Source organism: Mus musculus, chromosome 2 (genome assembly GCF_000001635.26).
Source record: "Mus musculus strain C57BL/6J chromosome 2, GRCm38.p6 C57BL/6J".
NCBI lineage: Eukaryota > Metazoa > Chordata > Mammalia > Rodentia > Muridae > Mus > Mus musculus.
Genome location: NC_000068.7, coordinates 33,539,347 through 33,555,748, shown reverse-complemented (window position 1 = coordinate 33,555,748; position 16,402 = coordinate 33,539,347). Strand labels below are relative to the sequence as shown.

At 47.1% G+C, this 16,402-nt stretch overlaps 2 long non-coding RNA genes across 2 annotated transcripts in view; both read left to right on the top strand.

The window, feature by feature from the left end:
* The first annotated feature begins 237 nt into the window (after nucleotides 1–237).
* Gm39789 lies at nucleotides 238–3,466 on the top strand. The gene is made up of 4 exons (XR_866135.1): nucleotides 238–1,266; nucleotides 2,706–2,893; nucleotides 3,105–3,173; nucleotides 3,312–3,466. It is a non-coding gene; the product is annotated as a predicted gene, 39789 (long non-coding RNA).
* Nucleotides 3,467–10,751: 7,285 nt separating this feature from the next.
* Nucleotides 10,752–16,402, top strand: part of Gm33642 — a 32,708-nt gene continuing 27,057 nt past the window's right edge. The window contains exon 1 of the long non-coding RNA XR_374261.3: nucleotides 10,752–11,283. This is a non-coding gene — a long non-coding RNA (predicted gene, 33642). The remainder of the gene's footprint in view (nucleotides 11,284–16,402) is intronic.

Below are 16,402 nucleotides of genomic sequence, written 5' to 3'. Positions count from 1 at the left end.
GGATAACTGGGAGGAGTCCTGATGAGGATCCAGTATGGATGGCGTGACAGATGCCAGAGATCTCAAACACGACCAATGACTCACTGCAGTGAACATTTGCAAATGAAGATGTGTGGACAGAGGGATATACAGTGACACCACAGCTTCCATGATGAGATTTTTTTTTATGCTTTCTTTGTTGTTGTTGTTGGTGGTGGTGGTGGTGGTGGTGGTGGTGTGTGTGTGTGTGTGTGTGTGTGTGTGTGTGTGTGTGTGTGTGTGTGAGTGTGTTGTTTGGAGGGAGGTTGCAGGGTGAAGGGTGGATATGAGGGGGGACAGGGAGATGAGTGGGACTGGAGTGCATGATGTGAAATCCACAAAGAATCCATTAAAGTTTTCTTTAAAGCTATGAATGGGGGTGGGGAAACCAACTTCCTGATCACTTAAACTGATTGATATGTGGCTCAGTCACCGTTGGTTTTGAGTTTTGTATAGATGATGCTATAATACACAGACTCCAGATGTTTCTTTGGTTTTGTTTGTTTGTTTAAGACAGATTTGAACAATGTAGTCCAGGCTGGCCTTAAGGCCTGTCTCTGGAGTGCTGCGGTCAGACATGAACCAGTCTGTCAGCGCTCAGTTTCTTCATGTGTATATTTCATGATCGTGTTTACTTTGTAGGCACCTGTGTTTGTGCCGGGGTGTGCCACAGTATAGCTATGGAGGTCAGGGGATAACTTTCAGGAGGTGAAGGAGTTGGCTCTCCTTCTACCACCTGAAGTCCGGGGATCGAACTCAAGTCATCAGGCTTGGCAGCCACCCTTTACCCAGTGAGCCAGGTCACTGGCCCTCAGTGGACGTTAAAGAAGAAACCTGTTTTTATCAGGGCATGGCAATAGATGCCTACAATCCTAGATCTCAGGGGGCAAAAGAGGGATAAATGAGGGATCAAGGTCATGCTTGGCCATACTCCACCCTTATGGCTTCCAAGACCCACCTGCAATGGCAGTGCCCTGGCTGGGTATTCATTGGCTGTGTGACGTTGGTGCCTTCACTCTCCTGATGAGCACATCTGAGCTGTTTGCAGTTCCTCACTGGAAGGAGCTGTGCTGCAGTGAGTCTCCCTGTCTGCACAGGTCCTCAGGTGAGTGGCAGAGCCTTCCAGCATGCCACCCGGGAGGGTGCCACCTCAGTGCCAGGACAAGGCACAGGGTCAAGTTTATGAGACGAAACCAAAGCTTTCCACCAGCAGCACACACTCCTTCCTGTGTTGGCAGCCTTGATGAGGTAGGGTTTGTTCTGTCTTTTTCTAAGATTTATTTTTATTTTTTAATTGTATGAATCGTGTGCACTTGTGAGTGCAGGTGTCCACAGAGTCCAGAACGTGTCAGATCCCTGGATGCTGGCAATGGTAGTCAGGTCCCCCAAGAGCAACAAGTGCTGTCAAAACTGAGCCACCATGACCCTTGACATTTTGAATTTGACTTGACCTAAATAATGTGAGTGGCTTATACACCTGAGTTTGAGCAGCTTTGCACACCTGTGTTCTACACCAGTGTCCCTTCCTGTGGATTATTCATGGATCTTGTTAAATTTTCTTCCATTTGTCTTTTCCCATTTATTCTAACACACCACACAAACACATACAGACACACACAGAGATCATATACACCACACACCCACACCATAACACCACCCATATCACACACACAGACACACAATCACACACACTGATACACATACCACACACAGAGAGACACACATACCACACATATATCATACACACAGACACAGATACACACCATACCACACACATACACACACACACCACACACATACCACACACAGACACACATGCACAGACTATTCACACACGCACACATGCACAGACTATTCACACACGCACACACACACACACACACCACCACCACCACACATACATCCACAATCAACCAATCAATAAGTACATAAATAAATATAAAATTCTTGAGCTAGACCAGGTGGTGGTGGCACACACCTTTAATCCCAGCACTTGGAGGAGACAGAGGCAGGCAGTTCTTGGAGTTCAAGGCAAACTGGTCTACAGAGTTCCAGGGCAGTTTCTGCACAGAGAAACCCTATTTTGGAAAACCTTGAACTCAGAAATCCACCTGCCTCTGCCTCCCGAGTGCTGGGATTAAAGGTGTGCACCACCACGCCCGGCTTCATTTTTTTTCTTATGGATACAATTATCCCACCACACTGATCTGAAATCTCAGACCATCCTATGCCAGGTTTCCATGCCTGCGGTGTATTGTGGCCACAGTGTTCTGCATCTCTGACCTTATGACAACAACATGCTGCTTTGTTTGTTTGTGTGCTCTGCGGGACGGACCCAGGGACTTGCTCACTCTAGGCCAGTGAGTGGCACTGCAGCCTTAACCACTGCCAGTCCCTAATGTACAGAGCACGTCTGAGCACATCCAGAGCGGGTCCTCCCCCTCATCCAGGGGGAGCACCACTCAACTGGCCTTCGGATTTTCTATATGGGTTTTATAATTCATTAAAAAATAATTTTAAAGTTTTGGTTGGGATTGTGATTATTTTATGTACTCTGCGGAGAGTTGATAAGTCATAACTGATATCCCTGCGTCTTCCTTGCTAGTTTTCAGTAAGGTTGAATCATTTTCTACACTTCTCGAACTGGACGTATATTTAGATTTCCTTTCAATTTTACCTTTTTGTAGGCAACTATGGAGAAAAGCAATTGAAGCTTGAATGCTGGGTGCTGGAGAGATGGCTCGATGTTTAAGAACTTTGCTGTCTGCTGCTCTTGCAGAGGACCCATTTGGTCCCCAGCATTCCTATCAGATGACACCCACTCGCTTGTACCTCTAGTTCCGGGAGATCCAACGCCCTCTTCTGGTCTCTTCAGGTACTGCATGCACATGCGTTGCACATACACATGCTCCTGGCATACACATGAAATAATCTTTTTTTTAAGTCTGAATGGTGATCTGATAACCTGCCACCTTGATAATCTAATTAATTCAGATTGGTCAGCCTGTTCAATTATTTTGGATTTTTATATGTAGGCAATTCTGCAGCCTGGAGTTTTTTTCTCTTTCTTTTCTTCTGTTCTTAAGCACTCTGGTCAGAAGTTGCAGTGAGGTGCTGACACGGAGACCACTGGCTGGGACACCGGTCTGGTTCTGGTAAGGAGAAAGAAAGCTTTTTACTGATTACTGGCTAAGTAGTAAATTTTGCAAGTTAGATTTTTCTTTTACTCTTAGCAAGATGAGGACTTTGAAAAATGTGTGATGATTAACAACGCTGTTGCTATTATTTTGTAGTTCTGGGGCACGGACATTTCAGATCATCTAAGCTCAGCCTGTTCTCGGTGAGACGTTTTGAGAAAAGCTATGGGCGGCAGGATTTGTTTCCTCTTCATCCAGCCCTTTGTTTGTTTCTTGAATAAGTTGTATATTTCAAGGAATTTGTCCATTTTATCTGTTCACAGAGCCATTAATACAAAGCTATGCTGGATATTTTCTTTTTTTAAATATTTATTTATTTATTATGTATAATTACACTGTAGCTGTCTTCAGACACTCCAGAAGAGGGCATCAGATTTCGTTATGGATGGTTATGAGCCACCATGTGGTTGCTGGGATTTGAACTCAGGACCTTTGGAAGAGCAGTCGGCGCTCTTAACCGCTGAGCCATCTCACCAGCCCTGCTGGATATTTTCTTGTTATATTTAATAATATTTATACTTAGAATTATATTGCTTATTCTTTGTTCCTGTACATTCTATATACACTCTGCCAGATGCTTATGTATTTTATTCAACTTTTAAAAGACAAAAATGTTTGGATTTATGGATTTTTTTTTTTGATGCAAGGTATCACTATTTAGTCCTGGCTAGTCTGAAGCATGCTATATAGGTCAGGCTGGTCTTACACTACAGAGAGACCTGTTGCTCATGACTGCCAGGCGCTGAGGTCCTACACCACCACCCTTGGCTCTTTTTTTATCTTTATTTTTAAAATTGATTTCTGAGGCCTTCTACTGCTGTAGGTTTTGTTGCTACTGGGTCTTTCATTTAGCAATGTCTCACGCTCCATGGGTAACTTGTCAAATTACGGTTCATCAGCCCAAGCGCCAGCATCGAAGGCTCTCAGTTCTGACACACAGGGTGTTCACTCAGTTCCAAGTACATTGACATTTTCCATGATGATACTCTTCTCATTTGCAAACGTATGAATTGGATTTTTTTTTTACATTTATGCATTTGCGGGTTTGTGAGTGCATGATGGGTGATGTCCTGGTGGGACTGTGGAGATCGGAGGAGAACATGAGACCAGGCCATGGCATTTGGCAGCAAGTGTTTTCACCCGCTCAGTTGCTTCACTGGGTCCATATTACATTTTGATATGTAAAACACAAGTCCACTGTGTTCTTGTGTGCTTACACTGATCCCACTTGTGCCTGCAAAGACTTACTTTCCCAACTGTTGCATTTAAGCCTTTAGAACCCCTAGCAATTTGCCTTAGCAAGTGGAAGTTTATTGTGTAATTTAAAACTTCAATGTTTCCATTTCTCCTCTGCTTGGAGTAGCAACAATCTGAAGAGGTAGATTGAGACCTGTGATGGTCATGGGTCTCCCCATCTCACTACTCCTGCCCATCAGTGCTCTGCATGTTTTGAGGTTACTTTATTGGCTACATTGTTACATCTTCCTGATACTAAAACTTTTATAAACTGGGCATGGTGGCGCAGGCCTTTAATCCAGCACTTGGGAGGCAGAGGAAGGCAGATTTCTGAGTTCGAGGCCAGCCTGGTCTACAGAGTGAGTTCCAGGACAGCTAAGGCTACAAAGAGAAACCCTGTCTTGAAAAACAAAATAAATAAATAAATAAATAAATAAATAAATAAATAAATAAATAATCATTGCTGAATGTCTTATCTCATTCACATTATTTTGATAGTTGAGATGCCTTTAGAGATAACTTCTGATTTCTTTTTTAAAATACTTTATTTTTATCATATATTATGTAGCTATGCATACATCCCTATGTTTGGGTGTGTATGTGTGAGTGCAGTGCCTGTAGAGGCCAGAAAAGGCCATCGGATCCCCTGAGCTGGAGTTACAGGTGGTGGTGAGCTGCCTGTGTACGCTGGAACTGAGCTCTGGTCCTCTTGAGCAGCAAGAGCTCTTAAGCACTGAGGCATCTCTCTGGCCTGGGCTTCCCTGCAGAATCCTGTGGTAGCTGTGGATGCCTCATCTGTCATTCCAATGTCATTGCTTTGTCCTCAACTTTTTCTTTTCTCTGGCTGATTGTTTTTGGGTCTCGGGGTAGGGAGGGGAGAGACAGATTTCATAACTTCATATATCCGATGCTGGCCTTAAACTTGTTATATAGCCAAGGGGAACCTTGAATTCCTGATCCTCCTGTCTTTAACCCCAAAATGAAAAGACTACAGTGCGTACCTCCAGGCCCAGCTCTAATGGTCTACTTATTTTTGGTGCTCTGTAAGCTGATTACAATGCATCCAGATGTGAATTCAAATCTCTTATGTTGTGAAATGTTTCATGAGCCAGCAGATTTCACACCCGTCACTCTGACCTTTTCCTGATGGGTCTTGTTGGATAACCGTTCATTCTCTTCTCATCCTGCTACGTCAGCCGACACCCTCCGTCCCTCCCCTTAGCTGTCTGTTTTGTGTTCTGGGTAATTTTTACATATCTACTTTCCAGTTCTAGATTGTATCTTCAGCTGTATACAATCTATTGAACCTATCTGATTAGATTCTGTGTGTATGTGTGTGTGTGTGTGTGTGTGTGTGTGTGTGTGTGTGTACACTTGTTCCTGTTTGGGGTGCAAATGTGCATATACTGCTCTACCTGTGTGGAGGCTGAGGATCACGTTCAGGTTCAGGTGTTGGTACTTTTTCTACCTTGTCCGAGACAGGGTCTCTTTGCCACTGTGTAAGTCAGGCTAACTGGTCAGTGAGTTTCCCTGGGAATACGGTACTAGCACAAAATGCTTGTGCTGCTGTGTCCAACTTCTGTTTTATTTTTCCAGTTTCATGTGTGCAATGTGTCTTCACGTGCATACATGTTTACATGTGTGTGGGCACATGTTTCTGGATTTGCAGGGCATGTGGGAGGTGCAAAATTGGTATCAAAATCAACCTCGATCACTCGTCTTCTATTCAATAAAGCATGCTGACAATATGGCTTGTCTCCCTAGCAGCTTGCTGTGGGTGGGGATAGGGGTCTGTCGTAAGTTTGTTTTCTGTTGCTGCAATAAACATCATGACCAAAAGCAATTTGAGGAGGAACAGGTTTTATTTGATTTTTTTCTTTTTTATTTGATTTCTATTCTTTTTATTTTTTAAATTTATTTATTTTTACTTCATGTGCATTGGTGTTTTGCCTGCGTTTATGTCTATATGAGGGTATTGGATTCCTTGGAACAGGAGTTACGGATAGCTATGAGCTGCCACATAGGTGCTGGGAATTGAACTTGGGTCCTCTGGAAGAGTAGCCAATGCTCTTAACAGCTGAGCCACCTCTTCAGTTTCATTTGATCTTACAGCTTACATCATGAAGGGAAGTCAGAGCAGGAAGCTGAAGGCAGGAACTGAAGCAGAAACCATGAAAGATGGCTGCTTAGTGGCGTTTGCTTCATGGCTTGCTCAGCCTGCTTTCTTATACAATCCACCTGCCCAGGGTGGTTCCTCCCCACAGTAGGCTGAGCCCGCCCACATCAATCATCAAAAGACACCCCTCAGATTTGCCTCCAGGCCAAAGTGATAGAGGTGTTTTTGTGGTTTTTTTTTTTCAATTGAAATTTCCTCTTCCTTAGCTTTTATCGAATTTGAAAATAAACAAACAAACCAAAAACCTAACTGCAGAGGGTCCCATCACTGTTTTCTGGTTAGAATTGCAGGGGGATTGCCACACCCACACAGTAGTTAACTAGGTCCTAGGGAACTGAACCCCGGTGCAGTTCATGACATGCTTTCATGACAATTCCTTCACCTCCGAGGCACTGAGTCCATCTTTCATGTGGGTTCTGAGATTCTGGACTCAGGAGGTCGGGCTTGTGTCCCGAGCATTTTTTATCCATGGAGCTGTCCCCTCAGCCCTGAAGAGATGCTTACTCTGTCAGTGACAGTGTTCATTTGCACAAGTTATATGCAAGGTACTTTCCAGTATTCTCACTTACTCGTACTTGGGTGCATTTTCTTAATTTGTGTGTGTTTGCAGGAGTGTGTTTCAAGCATTTTATACTTGGTCTTCTATTTGAGATTTGGTCATTCCTGCTGCCTAAGTAGTAAAGGGTGCCTAAGGCTATTGCTGCCTTGCTGCCCCTCTCCGTGGCTCCTTTCTTTGTAGTTTGGCAACCACTGACTGTGTACCCTTCCTTTGTGGGTGGTCAGGCTGTGGACATTTTGAAGGTTGATACTGGAAGCACACTCTGAGGCATTTCTAGCTGCTACTGTGGGGCTGGAACTGCTACCGACCTGGATGCCTTAAGCCACCTTTAGAGACTCAGGCTCAAGTCTCAAGTCCACCCCTCTTACCCAGCCTCTGGATGATATTCAAATTGCCCATCTCAGAGCTCATTGTAACCTTTGGCTTGACTTTCCTGATTACAGTCTGCTACCACTCCATGCTTAAATTCCAATTCTTGCCATGTGTCTTAGTTTGGTTTCTGTTGCTATGATAAAATTCAGTGACAAAAATCAGCTTAAAGGAGGTAAGGATTAACTGGGCTTATAATTCCAGGTTACATTCCATTGTTGAGAGTAAATCAGGTAGGAACTCAGGGTATCACACACACAGTCAGGAGCAGAGAAAGAATAACTACATTAACCACACATGGACCCTCACTATCTGTTTGCTCTCATCTGGCCTTCAGCCTCATAGAGTTCAGGACCACCTGAGTAGGGAATAGTGCCGCCCATAATGGGCTTGGTCTTCCTATGTCAATTAACTTAAGACAAATCTCCCAGAGTCATGTCCCCAGGCCAAGTGATTTAGACAATTCCTCAAGTGAGGATCTCTTCTCAGTTGATCCTAGGTCATAGCCAGTTGAGAGTAAAAAAGCCAACCATCACACTGAGGTTTGTAGCGTTGTTTTGGTTGGTTGGTGGGTTGGTTTGGCTGGGGTCACTTAGTCTTTAAAGACTCCCCTTCCTTTCTAGCAGGCTCCAGAGGTTATTGAGAGTGTCTCATCTCGCTCTGCCTTTTGTCATTCATGCACCATACTGTTGTATTTTGGTTGTAGAGCTATCATCTCCTCAAAAATTGATATTGAGGCTGCATCTGTTAACCCCATTTTAGAAAGAAGCAAACTGATCAAAGCTCCTGCTGCAGCAGGCCAACCGGAAGCCTGGCGAGCACTGGAGCCCAGGCGCTGCAGAGTCTGAGAGGTTCAGAGCAGGGAGGTGGGGGCTGAGGGGGGGGCTGCAGCTTGGTCAGAGATGGGCCCTCACATTCCTGTGGGGATGGAATGAGGAGTCTCAGCTCAGCCAAAAGTCATTGAGCACCAGGTGCCCTCCACACGGGCTCAGCCAGTCTGCTGTGCAGCCTGCTCAGCGTGAGCCTCCCACCCTGGGAAGAAGCCAGCTGGCACTTCTTGCACCCCGGTTTCCATGACAACCAGTCCTCCTCTGAGATGAGATGCAAAAGCCACAAGCAGTAAGTGGAACATTCCTGAATCTTGAGTCCTCATTTCCAGGTGGCTGTCCCACAGACCTTGAAGCCAGTATCAGGGCACTCAGAAGAACACAGCCCCCACACCCATCACTAGCCGCTTTCCACTCATCTAGAGACACAGACGCAGGAGAGGCCAGAAGCAGGCTGCAGTCTCCCTGGTGCTGGGCCGCTGGGCACCAGATTCCCTTTTCATTCAGTAAGTCTTCTCACCCCTCTATCCACATCTTAAGGTTCCTGTTAGGGGCATTTCCCTGTCTCCAGCCATTGGGAAAAAAGCTGTCTAGCGCAAGACAAAACCTAGCAGAGATAAGGGGCCACTGAGGCCACAGAGCACAGAAGAACTGGTGCCATCAGCAGTCAGGGGCATTTGAGCAGGACCGAGAAGGGTGGGCAATGAGGAGTTAGCCTGTCAGAGAGGGAGGAAGAGCCCTTGAGGGAGAGGGAACCACAGTGAGGTAGTCTCAGAAGGCATGAACTGGCCTATTCTCTGTAGTAAGGCAGGCAAGCAGAAGACAGCCTTGAATAAGCTGCGAGTTTCAGCTTTAGCCTAGGCACAGTGGACAACATTTAAAATGTTCTAGGGAGCTGGCCAGGCTCTATTGTCATCAGAACATGAAGTTAGAGACCCCAGGAGGGAGTACTACGCAGTAATACAAAGGAAGGACCACAGGATCCAGGAGGACAGAAAAGAGGAGGTGACAGATGCAAAGGACGTGTACAAGGGTGGATAGATAGGACTTGGCAAAAGATAGTCTCTTGTGATAAAGACTGCGGCATCAGCCCGACGGGACTCCAAAAGCCAGGGTGAGAAGTGGAACATGAGGCTGTGCCAGAGTGGCTGACACTTGCTGGGTCACAAGGATGTGACCAACTGCTCCTAACAATATGGCAATGTTTGAGCTCCCTGGAGAGAGAGAGAGAGAGAGAGAGAGAGAGAGAGAGAGAGAGAGAGAGAGAAATGTTCCAGAGCCTCATTCCACCCTTGAGGTTTCCAGCAACCTCCAACCAAGTGGCCATTTCCAGCTGTGGCCTGCCTCTACACCACCCCCACCCCACACCTCCACACCCCGTGTCTCACAGCCTCTGCAGAACACATCTCAGCCACCCTGATCCCCTCATCCCCTGGGCTGAGGGTCTGGTTTCCTGGTTCTGGTTCCATGCATGTCACAAACTGTGAAGGCGACTGCTCAGCTGTGTGAGCCTGCTCCGGATGAGCTGGTACAAACTGTGGAGGGATCAAGTCGGTGGCCACAGATCTAAGAACTGTGTGCTGGGGCTGGTGAGATGGCTCAGTGGGTAAGAGCACCCGACTGTTCTTCCGAAGGTCCAGAGTTCAAATCCCAGCAACCACATGGTGGCTCACAGCCATCTGTAACAAGATCTGACGCCCTCTTCTGGAGTGTCTGAAGACAGCTACAGTGTACTTATAATACAGTGTACATATAATAAATAATAATATAATATATTAAAAAAAAAAAAAAAAAAAGAACTGTGTGCTGGTCCCAACTCCCCTGGAATGGGGGCGGGCAATCCTGGGACCGCACTTCCCAGGTCCCCCGGGGTGAACAAATGTGACAGTCCAGTCCCTGTAGACACTCAGCTAAGGGCACCCTGAACCCTCATACACCCACTTCTCTGCTTCACTTACCAGTGCCCCAACCCCCTTTACTACCCACACCCTTCATCTTCAGGCCCTCTCCACTCTACACCCCTCCCCTCAGGCCTTTCTTTCCCTCCTACTCTGGCCCCTCTTGTCCCCTCTGCTCTTCAGTCCCCTCCGTTCATACCCCTCCCCCATCCTCCCTCTACTCTTTACACTCCTCCCCCTCAAGTCCCCTCGCTATTCACACTTTTCTCCCCCCCCCACCCCCGTCCCCTCTGCACTCTACACCCCTCCCGTCAATCCCTGTCTTCTGTTCACACTTTCCCCCTTCAAACCGCTCCGCTGTTCACACATGTCTTCTGTTTTCTCTAGCTCACCACCACCACCACCACCATTACCACCACCACCACCTCCGACGTCAGAGGCCCTCTAAGGCTATACAGCCTCCTGTCTATCTTGGGCAGCAGACACTACAGACTTTTCAGGGAATAGCTGAGGCCTACCTAGAGACTCACTCTTTCTAGAGTCTCCTGGTTTCCAATCAGGTACCACCCTGAACACCCACAGCCTCTCTATGATGCCTGGCGGGCCCGGTGCCGACGGTGATTCAGACCTTGGGACACCACGCTACCAGCAGAAGCCTCCAGGAGGCTAGTGTCCCCTGGGACTCTAAGACTGGCTTCCCCTTGACCCCACCTGCTCCCTTTTCCACGATCCGGGTCCCACCGCACATCCCAACACTCCCGGAGCAGGAGGAAGGGGTGCGGTGGGGAAGAAGCCCAGAGAAAGGGGCGTGTCCTGGCCAAGGAGCTCAGGGAAGCCCGGCCTTAGGGTCCAGACAACCGGGAGGCCCTGGGACCCGCGCCTGACCCACGCCCTGCCTGGTGGGGCCACCCCTCGGCCTGCGGAGCCTCTCCACCCAGGCACCCGCTTCCTCCCCGGGGCGGAGCCCGGCGGCCACGGGCCAAGCGCCATAAAATTTAAAGAGGTGAGAGAGACACTTCGCAGAAACCTCAGCAGCGCGGGGAAATGAAATAAGGCCTCCCTCCGGGGCAGCGGACAAGGTCACCCCGCGGGGTCCGGCTGCGGGCACTGAGCTCCGCACCCGTCTCTAGAGCCCTGTCCCCAGCGCCCGACTTATCGTCCCATGCCTTTCTCGGGTGTCCGCCCTACGGCTCCGCATCCCGCCGTCCCTCTCCCCGCGCCCCCCCCCCGTACCCCCTCCCCCAGTGATGGATGGAGCCTTCAGGGAGCCGGCGCGGGCGGGCTCGGCTCGGGCGGAAATGAACAGGATAAGATCTGCGAGCCGGGGCGCCCGTGACACCGCCATATCCGCCCGGCTCTATGCGCTCCGGGTGATGGATGGGACGGAGCACCCCCTCCAAGCCCCCTGTACCGACAGCCGGGGGTGGGAGCGAGCGCGCACAGGGGGGGGGAAGGAGAGAGAGAGAGAGAGCCGGCACTGCGACCACACAAGCCGCCGCACCCCGCATTACACACACCCTATTTCCTATATGTCTGACCGTGAGGTTTGCACACGTATGGGACTGTTCCACTGAGGGTAACGTATCCACGCACCTACTGCACACCCTCTCTTGCAATCTTCAACCTTTGCGAAAGCCACACCCTATACCCATTTGCTCTCCACCCTGCTTCTCTTCCCACCACACGCACTCACATCCAAGCAGGTTCTGTGCCCTCCCAGCTGCAGGAATTACTGAGTCTCATGGGCCACACAATCCCAGTGTGTTGGAACAGTGGCTACTAATTGTGGTCATTATCTTGTCAGGAGAGTAAACAGGTCAGATTTGGCGTGGACAAGGGCAGCTGAGGGCCTGTCGGTCTAAACAACACCTCAACACCAGGGTTACCATGGTTACCATCTTCCTAGCTCTATCACTCAGCAGCATCACCGTTGCTATGGTTACAGGCGCTGCATCCTACCCGACTTCATAGCCTGCTTTCCTATCTCTGTCTCCATTACCATTCATTCATTCACTCCCTGTATGTGTTCACCCTTCAATTTATTCACCAGCTGGGGAGAGCAAGTTGGTCAAGTCAGGGCCCGTCTCTATGAGCACATCTCTGAAGCCTCGAGACGGGCAAGCAAACAACAGCGCTACGGCTGCTGCAGAGCCCTGAAAAACTGTTGAATCTTAAAAACATGGACGCTTTGACAGAAAGGATACACCATGAAAAATACCAGGGAAGGCAGCAGAAAGGCCTGGCGCCATCCCTTGGTCACCATAGCTTTGTGTGCTTGATGGAAGGACACTTCTCAGAGTGTCATGGACTTGTGGGGTAGTGGGGGGAGGGGGGAGGGTGCAGTAAAAAGAGAAGTCCAGTTTGAGTCACTTTGAAGGATTTCTAATGACCCAAAATTTCCCCCTGGCATATGGTTGAGAGCAGAGAGTGGACAGTCCTGGATTTGCCGATCCTGTGGACTTTGGATGTATCATTTCTGCACATTGTCTGCCTTTATGAAGCCTCTGGAAGCCCTGGTTTTTCTTGCTAGTATTAATGAAGCTTGAAGAGTCAGCTGCATTAACTGTTTTGGCCTATAGAGGCCGCTCGCGTTCCTCTCCCTAACCCACCTGGTAACTTAACACCAGGGAGGAATTAGGTTTGTTCAAAAGTTCCCACTAATGGAACTTTTCTCATGACCCCAGATATGTCAGTATATAAAACACACCTACAAATCAGACATTTCCTCATAATAAGTCATGAAGAAATTCATTTAAAAACATTTCTAAAGTTACATATGACATTTTAAATGAGCCGATTTGCATACTTAATGAGTTGGATTTGTTTGATTATTTTTACATAAGAATTCGATCTTGGCTGAATATTGATATCACAGGGCATAGAAGAACAAAGTTTTTCAGAGTTGATTGATATTTAGATTTTATAATAATGACCACCACTTCACATAAATATGAATTGAATAATGACAGTTGTATCATTAGGGCCACTTGAAAAAGTGCTGGAAGTGCTCTCCTAATCCCAGCCAATACCCATCGAACAATTCCTTTATAAAACGCATCGGCAAGTTGAACAGCACATTTTAAAATCAAATATTCCAACAGAACACATCAAGTTGGTACGAGCTGAGGTGGGACAGTGGAAAAATATTAGGTTTTTGTTGTTGTTGTTTTCTACAATTAAGCCATGGTGTTTCTATGAGAGCAGAAAAATTTAAATATATAGTAGTATCCATTGCAGTTTATAACATGCAGTGCTCTGAAGTCTGAGTGGAGCTGGTTGGGCAGCGGCTGCTGGCTTTGTGTGCCATAACCCCATTACCAATTACAGGTTGTGTGCTCAGAACGCAGGCTGCAGTGACATCTCCTGATGCATGCACACAGATGTCATTGCCCCTGTTCCACATTCGATGCTGTGTGAATTTCTGGTTATTGCAAGTTCAGAAACTCCTTACTGTTATCCAGTCTTTCATGAACACCATATTGTTAAGAACTCCAACTTGGGTTGTGTGTGGTTAATCACAACTGTCAAATTATTGAGGTCTAGACTTAGCTAAGAGAGAAGCTGCTGGAGGGTTGCCTTGATTGGGTTTGCGGAGATGATTGTCTTGATTAGGTTAAGTCAGTATGGGCAGCACCAGTCCCTGGGCTAGCATCCTGGGCTGTATACAAACAAGAAAGCAAACGGAGCTGAAGTTCTTTGCTCTGTCTCCTGGCTGTCGATACAGTGTTACCAACTTTCTCAGCTCCCTGTGGCCTCCACAAAATGTTGGGCTGTAACCTTGAGCTGGGAGCCTTCTCAGGAAATGTTAAAGATTTGTTCTTTGGCCCTGCCTGTGTGTGTGTGTGTGTGTGTGTGTGTGTGTGTGTGTGTGTGTGTGTGTGTTTATGCCTGCCTACAAGAGTTTGTATGCACTGTATGTGCAAGTGCCCATGAACAAGAAGAAGGCACACCAGGTCATCTGGAAATAGAGTTACAGACAGTTGTCAGCTGGGATCTCTGCAAGAACAGTACACACTTACAACCAGCTAGCCATCTCTTCACCCTCCTGTCAGGCTTTGGTTTGTTTCTTTGTTTTGTCTTTATCACAATAGAAAAGGTAACTAAAACAGATTGTGACCAGCAGTTTAAGCTGTGGACTAGACCCCTATGAGACAGGAGAGTCTGCTAGAAGCTTTAGCAGCAGTACACAGCACAGCATCAGAAAAAAGAGAGACCCTGCCTCAAAACCAACTTCTGCCTGTTGTCCTCTAACCTTCACACTCTCATCATGACAGGCATGTCTGTGTTCACACACACACTCACACAATAAATAAATTAATTTAATTAAAACACTAAATAGTATCCTATAAGTTCATAGCACATAACATATACTTTAAAATAAACTTTGAGCTATTATTACTTCAATTTTAAAAGTCAAAGTGGCAGAAGGCATTTTTGGAGCATAAAAACAGGTTAATATTCAGATTACATAAAGATATTCAGCACAGTAATATCAAAGGCAAACAACTAATAGAAAAGTGAGCATAAGATATGAACAGCTAATATGAAGAGGAGAAAATGAGAATTTCCCATAAGAAAATGAAAACATGCTCAGCTTCACTAATAAGTGGGAAAGAAAAAAAAATAGACAAGCAAAAATGTCCCTTCTTACATCCCACAAATGTGGCATCTGACATCCAGTGGTACCAAATGTTAGTGAGGATGGGGGGAAATGGGGATTCTTGCTGATAGGAGAGTAAATCAGAGATTTGGAAAGAGGACCACATGGCACCCTATACACTCAGGGCCCAGTGATTTCCCTCCTTGGTAGATACACCTGAGATAGTCTGCTGTTATGCACATAGTTGTTCATACCAGAATCATTTGCAGGTCCCACAAATCAGAAATCTGTGTCTATCAGTCAGAGTCCATGCGTGGCCTGAGGGCTTGTTGCTTCCAACGTGGGCTGCTGTTCTCCAGATGAAATGAATGAACCAGGGCTACACCCATCCACGTGGACAAACCATCTCACGATTGCTCAGTGCTAACGGACTGAGAAGGATCGTGCACATAAACATACACGTAACATTTCAGCTGCCTTTAGTGTCATGTAGTGTCCCACCCAAGCATACCACAACTGGGGGAGCATCAGAAGTCCTCTAACCCACATGGGGAGGGGAGAGAAGGCAGGGGGGAGGGAGAGGGAGAGAGGGGGATGAGAGGCTAGGAAGAGAGTGTGTGAGCACATTCCACAGATCTCCACATCCGCAGATGAGGAGCTCTTCATCCCGCCTGTGGACTTTTATCTCTGGGTCTCAGCTTGACTCTTTCTCCCTGTCTCCATTGTAAGCAAGTGTAGCCATGGAAGTGGGTTGTGACCAGCAAAGTAGATGGAGACCATCAGCACTCAATTCTAAAGCCGCCTGCCCTGAACTTTCATCCTCTTCTTTCTTCCATCACCTCACTGCAAACAAGCCAGGTCTACAAATAGCTGCTCCACGGGGAGCTTCCACTGACTCCTGCAAGGACAGCTACCCAGTGGTCGGAGGCTTCTCTTTCTGGTTGTGGGCTGGCAGAAATGACCTAGGATCGCACTGTCTCCTAAATGCCGTGAGGTTTGCATGGTGAGCATGATGCTCCCTTCTTCCTCGATGCTCCTTGAGACTGTCATGGCTGTTAGTCAGGAGCAAAGACTTGCCTAGCAAATGCCAGACTCTGGGTTCAACTTCCAGCATCACAAAAATCCTTAAGAAAATGGCATTGTTATGACTCTTCTTGCTTTTTAAGTGTCAGGAGGGTGTAGGTGTGTATATGTGCTCATGTGTGTGTGACAGATAAAGGCCAACCATTCATCTTACGGTTTCTTTTGCTTTGTTTTGTTTTTTAAAGATTTGTTTATTTTATGTATATGAGTACACTGTCACTGTCTTCAGACACACCAGAGGAGGGCATCAGCTCCCATTACAGATGGTTGTGAGCCCACATGTGGTTTCTGAGAATTGAACTCAGGACCGCTGGAAGAGCAGCCAGTACTCTTAACCACTGAGCCCTCTCTCCCACACTTCTTTGGTTTTCTTTTAAGATGATGTTTCTCACTGTACCTAGAGCTTGCTGATTTAGCTTTGCTAGCTAGCTAGAGAACC